This window comes from Argopecten irradians, chromosome 2 (assembly GCF_041381155.1).
Source record: "Argopecten irradians isolate NY chromosome 2, Ai_NY, whole genome shotgun sequence".
Classification (NCBI taxonomy): domain Eukaryota; kingdom Metazoa; phylum Mollusca; class Bivalvia; order Pectinida; family Pectinidae; genus Argopecten; species Argopecten irradians.
The window spans coordinates 37,484,533-37,501,811 of NC_091135.1; the positions used below are offsets into that span (position 1 = coordinate 37,484,533).

The 17,279-nt window shown below is 33.8% G+C and overlaps 2 protein-coding genes across 2 annotated transcripts in view; one reads left to right on the forward strand and one right to left on the reverse strand.

Annotated features, from left to right (window-relative positions):
- Positions 1-17,279, reverse strand: part of LOC138315374 (probable ATP-dependent RNA helicase DHX35) — a 182,590-nt gene that overhangs the window by 83,119 nt on the left and 82,192 nt on the right. The gene's annotated exons all lie outside the window — the stretch shown is intronic.
- The window catches only part of LOC138315376 (FMRFamide receptor-like), a 31,475-nt gene continuing 26,739 nt past the window's right edge, over positions 12,544-17,279 (forward strand). Inside the window, exon 1 of the mRNA XM_069256356.1 lies at positions 12,544-12,856. The gene's annotated coding sequence lies outside the window, so the exon portion shown is untranslated. The remainder of the gene's footprint in view (positions 12,857-17,279) is intronic.

Consider the following 17,279-nt stretch of genomic DNA (forward strand, 5'->3'; position numbering starts at 1 on the left):
CAAACATGTCGTACTACGAGACCACCATACTCCAGGTCAAACATGTCCTACTACTAGACCACCATACTCCTGGTCAAACATGTCCAACTACTAGACCACCATACCCTGGTCAAAAATGTCCTACTACTAGACCACCACACTCCAGGTCAAACATGTCCTACTACTAGACCACCATACTCCTGGTCAAACCTCTCCAGACTCACAAGCCCTAATGACATACAACTAGACCACCATACTCCAGGTCAAATCTGTCCTATTACTAGACCACTATCACTTGACCATCATATGTCTTTTTCCTACCCTTTCAACACTAGGCCTTGATGACCTGAAACTAGACTACCTGTTTAATCAGAGCAAATATGAGTTGATTAATCCCTACAAAATTTTGAGTATACAATCAAAATTCTTAACACATAATCACTTTTACAAATCAATTAATTGGTTCACACACAATAAACATCATTGGGATCTACCTTAAACCTGATGAAATTTCCATGCAGAAGTTGATGGGTAAACATAAAGTGTATTCATCCCTGTTGGGATAGCCACACCCGGGAAATTGATTACATAAACCGTAAATATGGATTGGAAATGAGAAATCCAGGGCATAGAAGGAACTCGGAGTGTCAAAGTGCTAAGGGAATCACACCAGATTGGAAATAAAAAACCCTGGAACAAAGTGGGATTGAGAGTATCCGAGTGCTGGGGTCCAGACATCCTGGTACTCCAGCAGGTTATATCGGACAGATAATATAAGGTTGTTTATAATGAACAAGAGTCTACAGACATATAAGTGAATTTTCCAGTTTTTGTCTTTATCAGTTTATGTAATGTTCCATCAGTTATCCATAATTATTATCGTGACATGGCCATTTTGGTTCAGAGATAAAAGAAACTAGCCATCGTCTCAACTCTGACTCAAAGTCAAAATCAGGCTTTACACAGGAGAATGAACTAAACCTTTGGTTTTCACCAAACTGCAATAAACAAATGAATTAACATTATGACGCATGTTTTCATTGTTGCTGATATGCTTTTTCATCTACATGCAATGCAATCACTGTCATTTCATTGGATATGTATTTTTGATGCCTTGTTGGGCTTGGCTTCATTCTTCAGTGCTTTACCCTTGTTTGGGTCTGTTGACCAATATTTAAGAGTTTTAAGTGTCCTGATGGTGAGTGGTCAATTGTAGTACTAATGACCTTTACATACTTCTATGGTTCAGGAAACATTGTGACAGATTAATTGAGCATTATTTCCTTATTTTGGTGTCATACTGTACTTCATTAATTACTTTCTTTGCACTCACAAAACAGAACTTAATGGCTTCTTTATGTAACAACTCATTTCTGCCTTTGTTAGAAGCCTTGTCTCTTCTGTTGTTATTGACTCATTTATGACTTTGTTAGAAGCCTTGTCTCTTCTGTTGTTATTGACTCATTTCTGCCTTTGTTAGAAGCCTGTTTCTTCTGTTGTTATTGACTCATTTCTCCCTTTGTTAGAAGCCTGTTTCTTCTGTTGTTATTGACTCATTTCTGCCTTTGTTAGAAGGCCTGTTTCTTCTGTTGTTATTGACTCATTTCTGCCTTTGTTAGAAGCCTTGTCTCTTCTGTTGTTATTGACTCATTTCTGCCTTTGTTAGAAGCCTTGTCTCTTCTGTTGTTATTGACTCATTTCTGCCTTTGTTAGAAGCCTTGTCTCTTCTGTTGTTATTGACTCATTTCTGCCTTTGTTAGAAGCCTTGTCTCTTCTGTTGTTATTGACTCATTTCTGCCTTTGTTAGAAGGCCTGTTTCTTCTGTTGTTATTGACTCATTTCTGCCTTTGTTAGAAGCCTTGTCTCTTCTGTTGTTATTGACTCATTTCTGCCTTTGTTAGAAGTCTGTTTCTTCTGTTGTTATTGACTCATTTCTGACTTTGTTAGAAGCATTGTTTCTCCCTTTAGTATTGACTCATTTTTGACTTTGTTTAGAAGCCTAGTTTCTTCTGTTGTTATTGACTCATTTCTCCTTTTGTTAGAAGGCATGTTTCTTCTGTTGGTATTGACTAATTTCTCCCTTTGTTAGAAGCCTTGTTTCTTCTGTTGTTATTGACTCATTTCTCCCTTTGTTAGAAGCCTTGTCTCTTCTGTTGTTATTGACTCATTTCTGACTTTGTTAGAAGCATTGTTTCTCCCTTTAGTATTGACTCATTTTTGACTTTGTTTAGAAGCCTAGTTTCTTCTGTTGTTAGAAGGCATGTTTCTTCTGTTGGTATTGACTAATTTCTGCCTTTGTTAGAAGGCTTATTTCTCAGTTGTTATTGACTCATTTCTGCCTTTGTTAGAAGGCTTGTTTCTCTGTTGTTATTGACTCATTTCTGCCTTTGTTAGAAGCCTTGTTTCTCTGTTGTTATTGACTCATTTCTGACTTTGTTAGAAGGCATGTCTCTTCTGTTGTTATTGACTCATTTCTGCCTTTGTTAGAAGGCCTGTTTCTTCTTTTGATATTGACTAATTTCTGACTTTGTTAGAAACCTGTTTCTTCTGTTGTTATTGACTCATTTCTGCCTTTGTTTGAAGGTTTGTTTTTCAGTTGTTATTGACTTATTTCTGCCTTTGTTAGAATACATGTTTCTTCTGTTGATATTGACTCATTTCTCCCTTTCTTAGAAGCCTTGTTTCTTCTTTTGTTATTGACTCATTTCTGCCTTTGTAAGAAGGCCTGTTTCTTTTGTTGTGATTGACTCATTTCTGCCTTTGTTAGAAGCATGTTTCAATTGTTGTTATTGACTCATTTCTGCCTTTATTAGAAGGCCTTTCTCTTCTGTTGTTATTGACTTATTTCTGCCTTTGTTAGAAGGCCTGTCTCTTCTGTTCGTTGTTATTGACTCATTTCTGTCTTTGTTAGAAGGCCTGTCTCTTCTGTTGTAATTGACTCATTTCTGCCTTTGTTAGAAGGCCTGTCTCTTTTGTTCGTTGTTATTGACTCATTTCTGCCTTTGTTAGAGGCATGATTCTTCTGTTCGTTGTTATTGACTCATTGCTTCTTTTGCTAATATTATTCATTTTGTATATTGGTCTCATTCTTATAATAAAACTCTGTTCTTTACATGGTTTGAAGATGTGTCTCCTTGGCTATAAACAAGCTCATCGCTGTCAGAGTCTTTATGTTTGAACACTGCATCATAGCAGGTGGGTGTTTAAGCCTACGTATATCTCTTTAGTGATAGTGATGTCTTCTATCTAATTTACATTTATTCTGCACTGCACCTGTCAATTTCCTTAAACATAGCCCCCTCAGCCAAATCTTTTTTGATAGCACTAGTATGACACAATCAATTTGGCAGCCTCTTCACATTACACACAGCTGAATGGAATATAAGGACAAAACTTAAGTCTATGCATTTGATATTACAGAAGAACCAATGTGGGTATAAAAAATCTGCAGTACCCATTTGATTGCACCATTTCCCTCCGCCAAGAGATTGGAGTCTTTAATTGTGTCTCGTTCAAATGACTGATGTGTTTTGTACATTGAACTAACTTTTAACCCACTATCTTTTGCTGGCATATCAGCTGGAACATTATTCTCTTTAATAAGATATAGTGTGTTATGTATTAAGAAAGTTGCACTAGAAAATTGGAAAACATTTTTCCAGACAGAAGTTCACAATGAATCAGAATCTAAATTTCTTGAAACAATATGATTCTATTGATGTGATATTCCAACGATTGCTGAATGGTAGTTTACCTGACACGTTGTTTTACACTTCCTTGTGACAGGTGGCAATGTTTACATCAGCACCACGTTAACTATAATCGTCATAGAAACGCTGTGCTCCTGGTCCTATGTATGTTTGCATTAAATGTTTATCACAATAGAATCTTCACCCTTCTTATCTATCTAGACTATACAAATGTCTTCACACGCAATTGTGACGTTATAGGCAGGGCGTTCTATTCCTCTCCATTACAGGGACAGCATTTCAGATTAGAAGTGTGTATGAAGCGTTATCATAATAATAATAGATTTGTGTTTGATGGACTGATAGCATCCCATTAATAGCACAATATAGTATATAGGTTGTAAGCTGATGCTGGAGTCAGACTAGTACAAAATGAACTTTTAGATATTCCATCTAACTTTCACATCTTGTTATGTAAGTTTTATCATTGTTTGAACGTCCTGTTTGTGATACACGTAAAACTTTTTTTTAGTACAAAATTATAGCAATAAATTCTGCAGATGTGATGCATGCATCATAATGATTTCATCCTCAGATCATAAACACATAATCACGACACCTGGTGATCTCAGCCAGGTAATGTCTGTCACTTTTGAACAGTAATTTGTCTATATTACTGGGATGTTCTCTGAGGGGTGGGCTGGGGGCATCACATTGTTAATCACAATTAGTTAATTGAAGTTTGTTTCAAATTAATATTTGATTAAAATGCTGTACATCCATATTCAAACTAATCTGAATATGAATGTACAGCATTTTAATCAGATATTAATTTGAAACAAACTTCAATTTACACTAAGTGAAAACATGCTGAGCTTAGCAAACACCATGTTGGCAAGTTTTGTAAGAAGAAACAAACTCCAGTTTGCAACAGTTGAAGACTATCACAGCAGAAAGGAGAGCAATAAGATAAAGGAGATCTGTGTTGAGCGATTGCCATCATAGGAAGTTTGGGGTAGTTAGTGACAGCTAGTATCTAAGGAGGCTGACAGTTAAATATTGGATCTACATATAGGGCTCAGTCTGTTAATTTTCACTGTAGAGCAATGCATTTTATTTCTAAATTATAATTTCCCAACTTTTAAATGAAGTTAATTAAGTCTTATGATTATGTCCAAATTTCAAATTAGTAAATCTTGAAAACTGAAGAGAAAATAATCTTCCTGCCTTCAAAAATGAAAGAACTACTGCAGAAATGGCAGGAGAAGACAGTTTAGATATATAAGTATTTGAGATGAAAACCTTGTGTGAGATTTGCTGCCGGTTAGGACTGAGGAATGCTGTCTATGTATCCTGTAGTTTTGTATTTTAACCCGCCATAAATCACAAGAGAAGTCATGTATCATAAGTATGTTACCATTATTAGTTTAATTAATATCAGGATCGAGTCACTTTCATCTTACAAACACGTTCTTCCTCGCCCCTTTCTGTTTATCTGCAATTTACTGTCTTTTTTTTCCTGCCACGTTCCATCTCATCTGCAGTATCATCATAAAGGTGCATGCGAGATGCATTTTTAACGGAGAATACAGGAGAGTTCTTAACAACTATCAAACCTATCCATAGCCACACCGAAGCCGAGAGCATGTCTATGTGTCACAGCTGATTGACTACAAACCCATCAACTGCGGATAGGTTACTAAACATTCCAACACTTCTGCCATTTTTTAAAAGACCTCTTAATGTTTATTTTTATACAAAAGAATGATCTCAGTAGCGCTATTTAATGCTTAACATAGCATCTGATTTAAACATTACTCATACAAGTCAAAATCAATTTCCTGAAGAATGCATATTTGTTTTTTGGACTAATTAATTCCTTATTTCTGCTAATGAGGCCACAATATTCTTTCTTAATTGAAATGATACTTTTGTATTTTTGTTAGGGAGATTACAAAACCTTTATATCTATATTAAATATCAATTTCAAGATAATTTATTTAACAAAACTTCTCCATTAAGATGACTTTCTATCTTGTTTTTGTTTTGTTATTTTTAAAGAAAATCCAAATTGAAATTGTTACACATCCTATGTCGGATTCAATGACAGATTCATGGCGCTTGAAAGGCAGTCACTTCCTTATACTTTAGAATTAACATCCCTAATCAGTTACCCAATGTGAAACATTTAATTAAGCAGATAAGTTAAAAATGTATCCAAGTGTTCCCATTCCAAAAATAGATTTCAAAATTTCTGATATCTGCATCAACTGTGTGTTTGATTGCTGCAAGTATTGGGTTAACTAATAACAAGCACTAAATAAATCCACCTGGTGAGCTTGGGCTTACTGTAGACAAAGTTCTTCATCAACATGAGGAATTAAAGTGTTTGATAAACAAACCAGGGAACAAGAACACAAATAAACTTTCATTGGAAGAATTCTGGTGGTTTTCATCCATTTCTGATCAAACATCAATCCTTGCAACCAATTCATCATGCAACCAATTTCTTAATACCACTTTTGATTTTTTTATGTTAATTTCTGTCATTTGTATTCAAACATTAATTTGACCAGGTATATGCTATCCAGTACCAGAGTTTTAAATAATGAAGTGAAAGAGTCTGCAGAGATATAGAGACATTGTATGGAGAAAAAGACTTTTTAGCATAGCTATACAAATGAGGTCAATCAACTTGATCTTCATAATTGGGGCTTCTTACTTTGTTTTAATTTTCTTTTTTTTCTTTCTTTTTTTTCTCAAATGAACAATTTAAAATCTCTTAGTCTAAAGTAATTCAATAATGTTGACCATTATGATAATGTGTTCTTTTTAAAGGAGTACTCTCTAAAAGTATTATTGAAAAATAAACATTTCATATCCATATATATTGAAATGACAAAGAAAAACTGATCCTCTATATAACTCTCTCCACTAGAATGTCTGTATACTCAGTGGGCTGCTGTGTCTATTTAGAGCTTTGAATTTGATGCATTAAAAGAAAATTATGTCATTTTTAGTCTATTAGAAACTTCAATATTGACACATTGAACAAAAATGATTTTAGATTCATCTGAGAGCTTTAATCTAAAAATATGACAAATAATAACAGTTTATTGATTTTGTTTTCAAATGATCTGTTTTATTAAGGTGAAGAACAAAAAGACCGACCAGTATTTACATAGTCAGAAATATATGCATCCATAAGCAGAAATCTATAGTCTATTTCATATGCATGTATGAGTGGAAATCTATAGTCTATTTCATATGCATGCATGAGTGGAAATCTATAGTCTATTTCATATGCATGCATGAGTGGAAATCTATTGTCTATTTCATATGCATGCATGGGTGGAAATCTATAGTCTATTTCAGACATCTCTGTACCATCAGTAAAATATTAAGGTAAGAATTGTTCAAACGGCTCAATCATTCTCCAAAATTGACTCTATTGGAATTGAGCTGACAAATTAATTTTTCAATAAAAATCCAATAATTAAGTGCAATGTAAGATTGTTGTTTTTTCATTGATGGCCATAGAGCCGTTGTGGTTCAAAAATTGTCCCGACATATTACCACAAGCTCTCCACCTCTACATCGTAAGTTCAAATGTGGGGCAGTTATGACGCACTGACCGCTGGTCAGTGTTTTTTCTTTGTGTACTCCGCTTTTTCTCCACTATCTAATCTGCCACGTCCTTACAAGACCCTGGCTGTTCAGAGGACATAAAACTAAACAAACCAAAGCAAACAAAACCATTGATGCTATAGACATAATCATAACCAGAACTCATTAATATAATGATAACATTGACAAATAAGGAATGAATAAAACACAACAGTTAAAATAAATGTTTGGGGACCAAAGAAATAACTGTGTTATAAGTAAAGTATAGTTGGTTATACAAATATCGTGAACACCTTTATAGAAACCTTTATAGGGAATGGAAATTACTACGTTATAATGATGAACTTACTGTAAATGTTCCGTTATAACAGTTTTCATATACTCTCATTCAGTGTTCTTACACAACCTACATGTACCTGATGGTAAAGAGTACATAACATTTGTGAGTTACAAAACAATAATGAATAATAACAGTGGTACCACGTACGACTGTTCATGTCTAATGTCTTCAAACAAAGTCTTAATGAAACAAGACGTGAAAAAGCCGACGTAAATAAACTCGTCATCACCTGTTTACAGGAGGGAATCCCACAGCTGTATTTACTTACCTACTTCTCAAAAAACATATAGAGAAGGAGTGATAATGTGACTAAAGAGTATACATACACAACATAAAATCTAAACTCAATCACAGACCAAAGCATATGAAACAGCATAGCGTTAGTTGATTATTTATCAAAACATTACAACCAATCAGTTATCAAAACATCACTGCCAATCATTGATCATAAAATTACAGTCAATCATTGATCAAACTTAACAGCCAATCATTGATCAAACTTAACAGCCAATTATTGATCATATAATTACAGCCAATCATTGATCATAAAATTACAGTCAATTATTGATCAAAAATTACAGCCAATCATTGATCAAACTTAACAGCCAATTATTGATCATATAATTACAGCCAATCATTGATCCTCAAATTACAGCCAATCATTGATCAAACTTAACAGCCAATTATTGATCATAAAATTACAGCCAATCATTGATCAAACTTAACATCCAATTATTGATCATAAAATTACAGTCAATCATTGATCAAACTTAACAGCCAATGTATTGATCATATAATTACAGCCAATCATTGATCAAACATTACAGCCAACCATTGATCATAAAATTACAGCCAATCATTGATCAAACATTACAGCCAATCATTGATCATAAAATTACAGTCAATTATTGATCAAACATTACAGCCAATCATTGATCCTCAAATTACAGCCAATCATTGATCAAACTTAACAGCCAATTATTGATCATAAAATTACAGCCAATCATTGATCAAACTTAACATCCAATTATTGATCATAAAATTACAGTCAATCATTGATCAAACTTAACAGCCAATCATTGATCAAACTTAACAGCCAATTATTGATCATATAATTACAGCCAATCATTGATCAAACTTAACAGCCAATCATTGATCAAACTTAACAGCCAATTATTGATCATATAATTACAGCCAATCATTGATCATAAAATTACAGTCAATTATTGATCAAACATTACAGCCAATCATTGATCCTCAAATTACAGCCAATCATTGATCAAACTTAACAGCCAATTATTGATCATATAATTACAGCCAATCATTGATCATAAAATTACAGCCAATCATTGATCAAACTTAACAGCCAATTATTGATCATAAAATTACAGCCAATCATTGATCAAACTTAACATCCAATTATTGATCATAAAATTACAGTCAATCATTGATTAAGTTGTTAAAGATTGTAGTCTATTTGATCCCTGTCACATATGTCATATGAATAGACTTAGAAGTCCTTCATCTCAGCAAGTTACATACCCAATATTAAGTCCCCAGGTCTCTTATGTATTGCCAAGTTTTTAATGAAGGTCAAGGTCATTTATACAAACAGACTTGGTAGCGCTTAATAATAGCATGATACAGACCCAATATAAAGAATTTATGGCTCTTGAATTATTATATATATATAATATATTGACAATATGTCAATAAAAACATTTTAGCCTTTTTGACCCCCTGTGACCTTGACTGAAGGTCAAGAATAAAATTTGAACATATTTGGTTGCCCTTCATGCCAGCATGCTGCAGGCAATGTTGTTTGAATTTAAAGTTTACAGATGGCGCAGAGCGCATGACGATGGACATTTAAGCATAATGACCACTGGTCATCTTGGTTATCTTGACCCTTCAGGTAAGATGACCTAAATTACACAGACAGCTACATAAAGATTATCACCATCTGTATATAAACCTCTTCCTCATTAATCAGAACCAGTGTGTCTCTAATCACACAGATATTCAGCCAACACTGAGCTTACAACATGCAGAAAAGAATGCTTTTATGACTGTTTTCATAACTGACACAATTGTGAAAAAGCCATGTTTACCTGAAAACAACAAATAGTCATCTGTTTGTCACATCTCGGAATCAAATTCTCAGTTCCTTATCTGATGTTTATTACATGTATCTATACCATTGCAATGGATCACTATCCAAAGCAATAGCATGTCTGTACAAAGGTGAATAGGAGAAAGATTCAACCCCCAGGTAGAACCCTATATCAAAACAACCATTTACACTTCACAGACTTTTTATCCTTGACATCATTGTGTGATACATATATATATAAACTTTTGACAGTTTTTTTTATCTTTTACCTGATACTTCAAGAATTCTTTGTCAAATATACAGCAAGATGCACTTGTAACCTTGAATGAAAATAATGTCATTTAACTGAACAGATTACGTCAGGTTTTTTTGGCATTTTAATCTTTGACATTTTTACATCCAACTTTCTTTTATATTACCATTGTGACCTTAAATGAATGAATAATTGTATTAATATAATTTGTTGATATAAAATTGGTAGTACTTTCCCCAATCATAAAAGCCCAACATCAGATATACTACCTTAGAGGGACTCCTGATCATCAAAAGTGATATGATGAAAATCTGTGTTTTTCCCACTTTTTAATATCATGTTAACAATTATAGTCATTTAACAGTTTTGAATCCTATAATCAACAAACAAGGTTTTTTTTATCATTTTTATTTGAAAACAGATTAGTATTTGAATTAAACACATTACATAAAATTTGTTTATAAATTATCGCCATAAACATATAACCGCAAGAAGATCAACGGTATAGAAAATACGACTTCAGAGAAATCATTACATATAAGATAACCTGATGAAAAGCAGGAAAACAAGCCCAAACAGGCTAATATCTACTCAATTAGAATATTAGAGGAAAACAAGCCCTAACAGGCTAATATCTACTCAATTAGAATATTAGAGGAAAACAAGCCCTAACAGGCTAATATCTACTCAATTAGAATATTAGAGGAAAACAAGCCCTAACAGGCTAATACCTACTCAATTAGAATATTAGAGGAAAACAAGCCCTAACAGGCTAATACCTACTCAATTAGAATATTAGAGGAAAACAAGCCCTAACAGGCTAATACCTACTCAATTAGAATATTAGAGGAAAACAAGCCCTATCAGGCTAATACCTACTCAATTAGAATATTAGAGGAAAAACAAGCCTTAATAGGCTAATACCTACTCAATTAGAATATTAGAGGAAAACAAGCCCTATCAGGCTAATACCTACTCAATTAGAATATTAGAGGAAAACAAGCCCTAACAGGCTAATACCTACTCAATTAGAATATTAGAGGAAAAACAAGCCTTAATAGGCTAATACCTACTCAATTAGAATATTAGAGGAAAACAAGCCCTATCAGGCTAATATCTACTCAATTAGAATATTAGAGGAAAACAAGCCCTAACAGGCTAATATCTACTCAATTAGAATATTAGAGGAAAACAAGCCCTAACAGGCTAATACCTACTCAATTAGAATATTAGAGGAAAACAAGCCCTAACAGGCTAATATCTACTCAATTAGAATATTAGAGGAAAACAAGCCCTAACAGGCTAATATCTACTCAATTAGAATATTAGAGGAAAACAAGCCCTAACAGGCTAATATCTACTCAATTAGAATATTAGAGGAAAACAAGCCCTAACAGGCTAATATCTACTCAATTAGAATATTAGAGGAAAACAAGCCCTAACAGGCTAATACCTACTCAATTAGAATATTAGAGGAAAACAAGCCCTAACAGGCTAATACCTACTCAATTAGAATATTAGAGGAAAACAAGCCCTAATACCTATTTACTCAATTAGAATATTAGAGGAAAACAAGCCCTAACAGCTAATACTACTCAATTAGAATATTAGAGGAAAACAAGCCCTAACAGGCTAATATCTACTCAATTAGAATATTAGAGGAAAACAAGCCCTAACAGGCTAATATCTACTCAATTAGAATATTAGAGGAAAACAAGCCCTAACAGGCTAATACCTACTCAATTAGAATATTAGAGGAAAACAAGCCCTAACAGGCTAATACCTACTCAATTAGAATATTAGAGGAAAACAAGCCCTAACAGAGCTAATATCTACTCAATTAGAATATTAGAGGAAACAAGCCCTAACAGGCTAATATCTACTCAATTAGAATATTAGAGGAAAACAAGCCCTAACAGGCTAATATCTACTCAATTAGAATATTAGAGGAAAACAAGCCCTAACAGGCTAATATCTACTCAATTAGAATATTAGAGGAAAACAAGCCCTAACAGGCTAATACCTACTCAATTAGAATATTAGAGGAAAACAAGCCCTATCAGGCTAATACCTACTCAATTAGAATATTAGAGGAAAACAAGCCCTAACAGGCTAATACCTACTCAATTAGAATATTAGAGGAAAAACAAGCCCTAACAGGCTAATACCTACTCAATTAGAATATTAGAGGAAAACAAGCCCTAACAGGCTAATATCTACTCAATTAGAATATTAGAGGAAAACAAGCCCTAACAGGCTAATATCTACTCAATTAGAATATTAGAGGAAAACAAGCCCTAACAGGCTAATATCTACTCAATTAGAATATTAGAGGAAAACAAGCCCTAACAGGCTAATATCTACTCAATTAGAATATTAGAGGAAAACAAGCCCTAACAGGCTAATATCTACTCAATTAGAATATTAGAGGAAAACAAGGAAGCGTTGGCACCGAATAGGAAGAGTCAGGGGATTGTGAGCCCTAATAGGAAACTAGCCTATTAGAATATTAGAGGAAAAATGATATTGATGCCTTGCATATGGTACAGAGGCTAGCAGTGCACAACAAATCCCCCACACCTCCGCTAGCTTACGTCACCCCAACACTGGTATATAACGCTAAGGCTCAAGCATGTCAGGCAGAACCCTACCATTGGTCAATAGAGTATCCTAGTCTCCCAGTTTGTATACTAACACATTTAGTACAGTGCTTCTGTGTTACTACAAGTTCTCATCTGTATGTATATATAGTAGTGTTTCAACAGCTAAAGAAATAGTGGTTACAACTAAGGATATATTTTACAAACAAGGATTTTTACGTGCCTGTGCAAACTTGATGTTTATTTCTCTAAAAGGTAAGTAAAGTAAAATTAGTATGTAATAGAAGTTGTTTCAGAGGTACAGTAGAGTTTTCCCTATTGTTTTTTTTTTCTTTTTTTTTTTTTTTTTTTTTTTACTCTAATAACAAATGGTTTATACATCACTGGGTGATTTCAAACAAGTATTTTTATGCTTCAGAGAAAACTTAAAGCAACATAGCACATGCATATATTTTTAACCTAGTACTTCCTTGAACTTGAAATATTGAAAAGAAAAAAGAAGAAGAAATGTTTAACAGTTTTACACCTAGAAATAAAGGACAGTAGCATTTGCATATTCATATTATTCTTAACTAACAACCAATTGTGTCTTTATTAGTCTCGTGTCTGAAATGCACAAGATGTAGTTTTTTTCACAATATATATAAAATCAAAGTTTGCTCATAAAAGAAATGAAGCTATCAAAACACAACTGTTTGTTGTAAAAGTCTCTTTATCAAAATTCCAACTACAGATGAAACTTGTTGGCTTGAAATTTCTTGAGTCAAAATTCCGTTGTGAGTCACAGTGGTTTTGAGGTTTTGTTTTTATTCCACACGAATCAAATATAGTTGAATCAAAATTCTGCATAATGCCTAAGAAAATGCCTTCTTTTCTGATTTGTGGATCAGAAATCAAAGTCATGCAAACTATAGGCTTGATGAATTTCTCCATTTCAATTTGTAATTATCAGCTAGGCAATCATACCTAAATTACATGAAATAATCTGCTATCAATAATTTGAACAAGGAAATGCAATACTGTTAAAGAGATTAATCATGCATTTTAAATTTGAGAAAAATACAGAAATGCTAAAAGACTGTAAATTTTGACACATCTTTTCCTAATTACCCCGATACCAAAAAAGAACACACATATAAACGTGCCTTAGTAATCTCCTGTGTTTAGACTGTATGTATCCTCATTAAGATCACCTTTCTATGGTCCCAAATGACCAATACCATTTGACCTGTATATAAAGACCACTAATGGTTATGAAGACCATTTTAGTTTGTCCTATGTGTGGATGATCTTTATAGACAGGTTTGTCTGATCTTAATTAAAAACCTCAAAAAGTCATCATACTGATGAATTCACTAATTATCTTCACTTCAAATTCTGACTTGTTTGATTGAATGCAATGAAATGGAAATAAAATACAGAGATGTGAAAGATTTACCTGAAATCCGGCCAATATTTACACGTAAATGAGCAACTTTTGCACCTTAATGCGAAGTTTAACGACTTTATGTGCAACTTTTGCATCTTAATGTGTATATTTTACATCTTAATGTTTCAGTTTATAACCTGGCGTCTGAGCCTTATGCTTTTGAACTTTTTACCTTAAAGCACAGGTGTGTAAGAGAAGGGGGATATCAGTGTTTATGTAGGGTGCCATAGAGCACCAGGTAAATACTGCATCAAAAAAAACAAAGACTGTACATAAAACTGGGCAAATGGCTGTATAAGGTTACCCTATATATCACTCAAGTGTTTGATTAAGTAAGAAACATGACGGCTGCGACAAGTCTGCATCACTTCATTAAATGTTAACAAATTCTATCACAGAACCTGACAAACCATTCATTTAAATCCCTTTATTTTAATCAGGAAATCCAAACAACATCTAAACAACAACCAGCCTATAGCTGGTAGATGTGAAATAGTCATTATAAGTGGTCTCTCTCTACATAAATGTCGACAGAAGTGATCTTTTGATTGCAGTTGATGTAGAGGATTTGTGATATGCATGTGTGCCAAACGTTCTATAGTGTCTTGACAAGATGTAATTTTACAGTGGTTAAAAAGTCTGGCAGTGATATAAGAAGATTATGGTAATGGGGTGTGTAGCTCTGCAGATTTTACCACTAGACATGTTACGCTTTACCTGGTGTAAGATCAAGGCTAATATTAGTAAGGATAGATGGATACATCATTTACACTCTTAGACATGTTACGCTTTACCTGGTGTAAGATCAAGGCTAATATTAGTAAGGATAGATGGCTACATCATTTACACTCTCAGACATGTTACGCTTTACCTGGTGTAAGATCAAGGCTAATACCGTATTTTCCCTATTAAGAGCGCCTCCTCTAATAAGGGCGTCCCCACGTTTTTTGCTGAAAAAAATCAGCTAATTTCATACAATTTTTGTGCCAGATTGTGACGATTTGTCTTTGCAGACGCTAATAAAATACTGTTTCACATCAATCTGATGCTTAACAGATATCCGATCAGCTATAAATGTATTGCACTGGGCAACTTAGGACATCTTTGCAAGTGTTTACACATAGAAACAGCGAGAATTCCATGTTCAAAACAAAACGTGTCACTTGAATGCCCCACACACGTGTATGGATGAAGACTAACTGGCAACAACATTTTAGCGATGTCTATACAGGTTTTATGAATACTTACTGTATGTCTATGATAAAGGTTACTAAATAACAGGCATGTTATCATTTCTAAGCATTTAATTGTGTGCTCTTGTCGGTATTTCCCATCTGCCACAAAACGAAAGTAGCGATCAAAAGCACCGTCCGCCATTTTGTGTACGCATGGTAAACAAACAGGCTAGCATAAAATGCCAAAATTCCGTGAAACATACATATTTAACCAATGTTTTAATACTTCTGGTGCAAACATTTCTTCATAATTATGTAATTTCAATACTTACTTGACTTCAAAACGTAATTTGGCTATAGTAAGTTTCAGAAAAATACGAAACTAAAAGCAAGATGACTATAGTCTGTTTCAGAAAAAAACATCTAAAAATGGTCTCAAATAACGGCGCCCCCCTAGGCCATTTACCCGCGCCCGGCGCCCTCATTAGGGAAAATACGGTATTAGTAAGGATAGATGGATACATCATTTACACTCTCAGACATGTTACGCTTTACCTGGTGTAAGATCAAGGCTAATATTAGTAAGGATAGATGAATGCATCATTTACACTCTCAGACATGTTACGCTTTACCTGGTGTAAGATCAAGGCTAATATTAGTAAGGATAGATGAATGCATCATTTACACTCTCAGACAATACTTTTTGATGTATTATTTCATTTTTTGATACACAGGTACTCTTAATTTAGTTGTCATTCTCAAGATTTTGAAATAAATCATAATGACCAACCAAAACAAAAAAAGAAAGGCCAAAGCCCAATAAATGCAAACAGTTCTCTTTGATCTTTGGAAATCTCAAAATCACCTATATTAAAAGCATAGGCCAATGGATATCTTTTAGGATATCTTTCCTTTTATGAATCCATGTTTTACCATTTGCATTCTGTTAGGTTTTGGTAATGAAATTGTTCTAGTTTCTAAATTATCACTGTTGATTAACTTCATGATACTGTGTACTGGTCAAATTAAATAAGCTTCATGGTACAATCTACGAAAACAAATCAACTTCATAATAGTATCTACAAGGACAAATTAGCTTTTATGATACTATCTACAAGGACAAATTAGCTTCATGGTACTATCTACAAGGACAAATTAGCTTCATGATACTATCTACAAGGACAAATTAGCTTCATGGTACTATCTACAAGGACAAATTAGCTTCATGGTACTATCTACAAGGACAAATTAGCTTCATGGTACTATCTACAAGGACAAATTAGCTTCATGGTACTATCTACAAGGACAAATTAGCTTCATGGTACTATCTACAAGGACAAATTAGCTTCATGGTACTATCTACAAGGACAAATTAGCTTCATGGTACTATCTACAAGGACAAATTAACTTCATGGTACTATCTACAAGGACAAATTAGCTTCATGGTACTATCTACTAGGACAAATTAGCTTCATGGTACTATCTACAAGGACAAATTAGCTTCATGGTACTATCTACAAGGACAAATTAACTTCATGGTACTATCTACAAGGACAGATTAGCTTCATGGTACTATCTACAAGGACAAATTAGCTTCATGGTACTATCTACAAGGACAAATTAGCTTCATGGTACTATCTACAAGGACAAATTAGCTTCATGGTACTATCTACTAGGACAAATTAGCTTCATGGTACTATCTACAAGGACAAATTAGCTTCATGGTACTATCTACAAGGACAAATTAACTTCATGGTACTATCTACAAGGACAGATTAGCTTTATGGTAATATCTACAAGGACAAATTAACTCAATGGTACTGTATCTTCAAGGATAGATTAGCTTCATGGTACTATCTACAAGGACAAATAATCCTCATGATACTCTCTATAAGGACAAATTAGCCGCACATGGTACTGTGTTGAGAAGACAATTCAGTCTGTTCTTTCAGAGCTCTTACCATCTTGTGAGTTTTTAACCTAGTAGATATTCTAGGCCATTGACTGTACCTACAATAAGACTATAAGACTTTTTCATATGTAAACATGGATGATAGGGGTATTCCACCTGAGG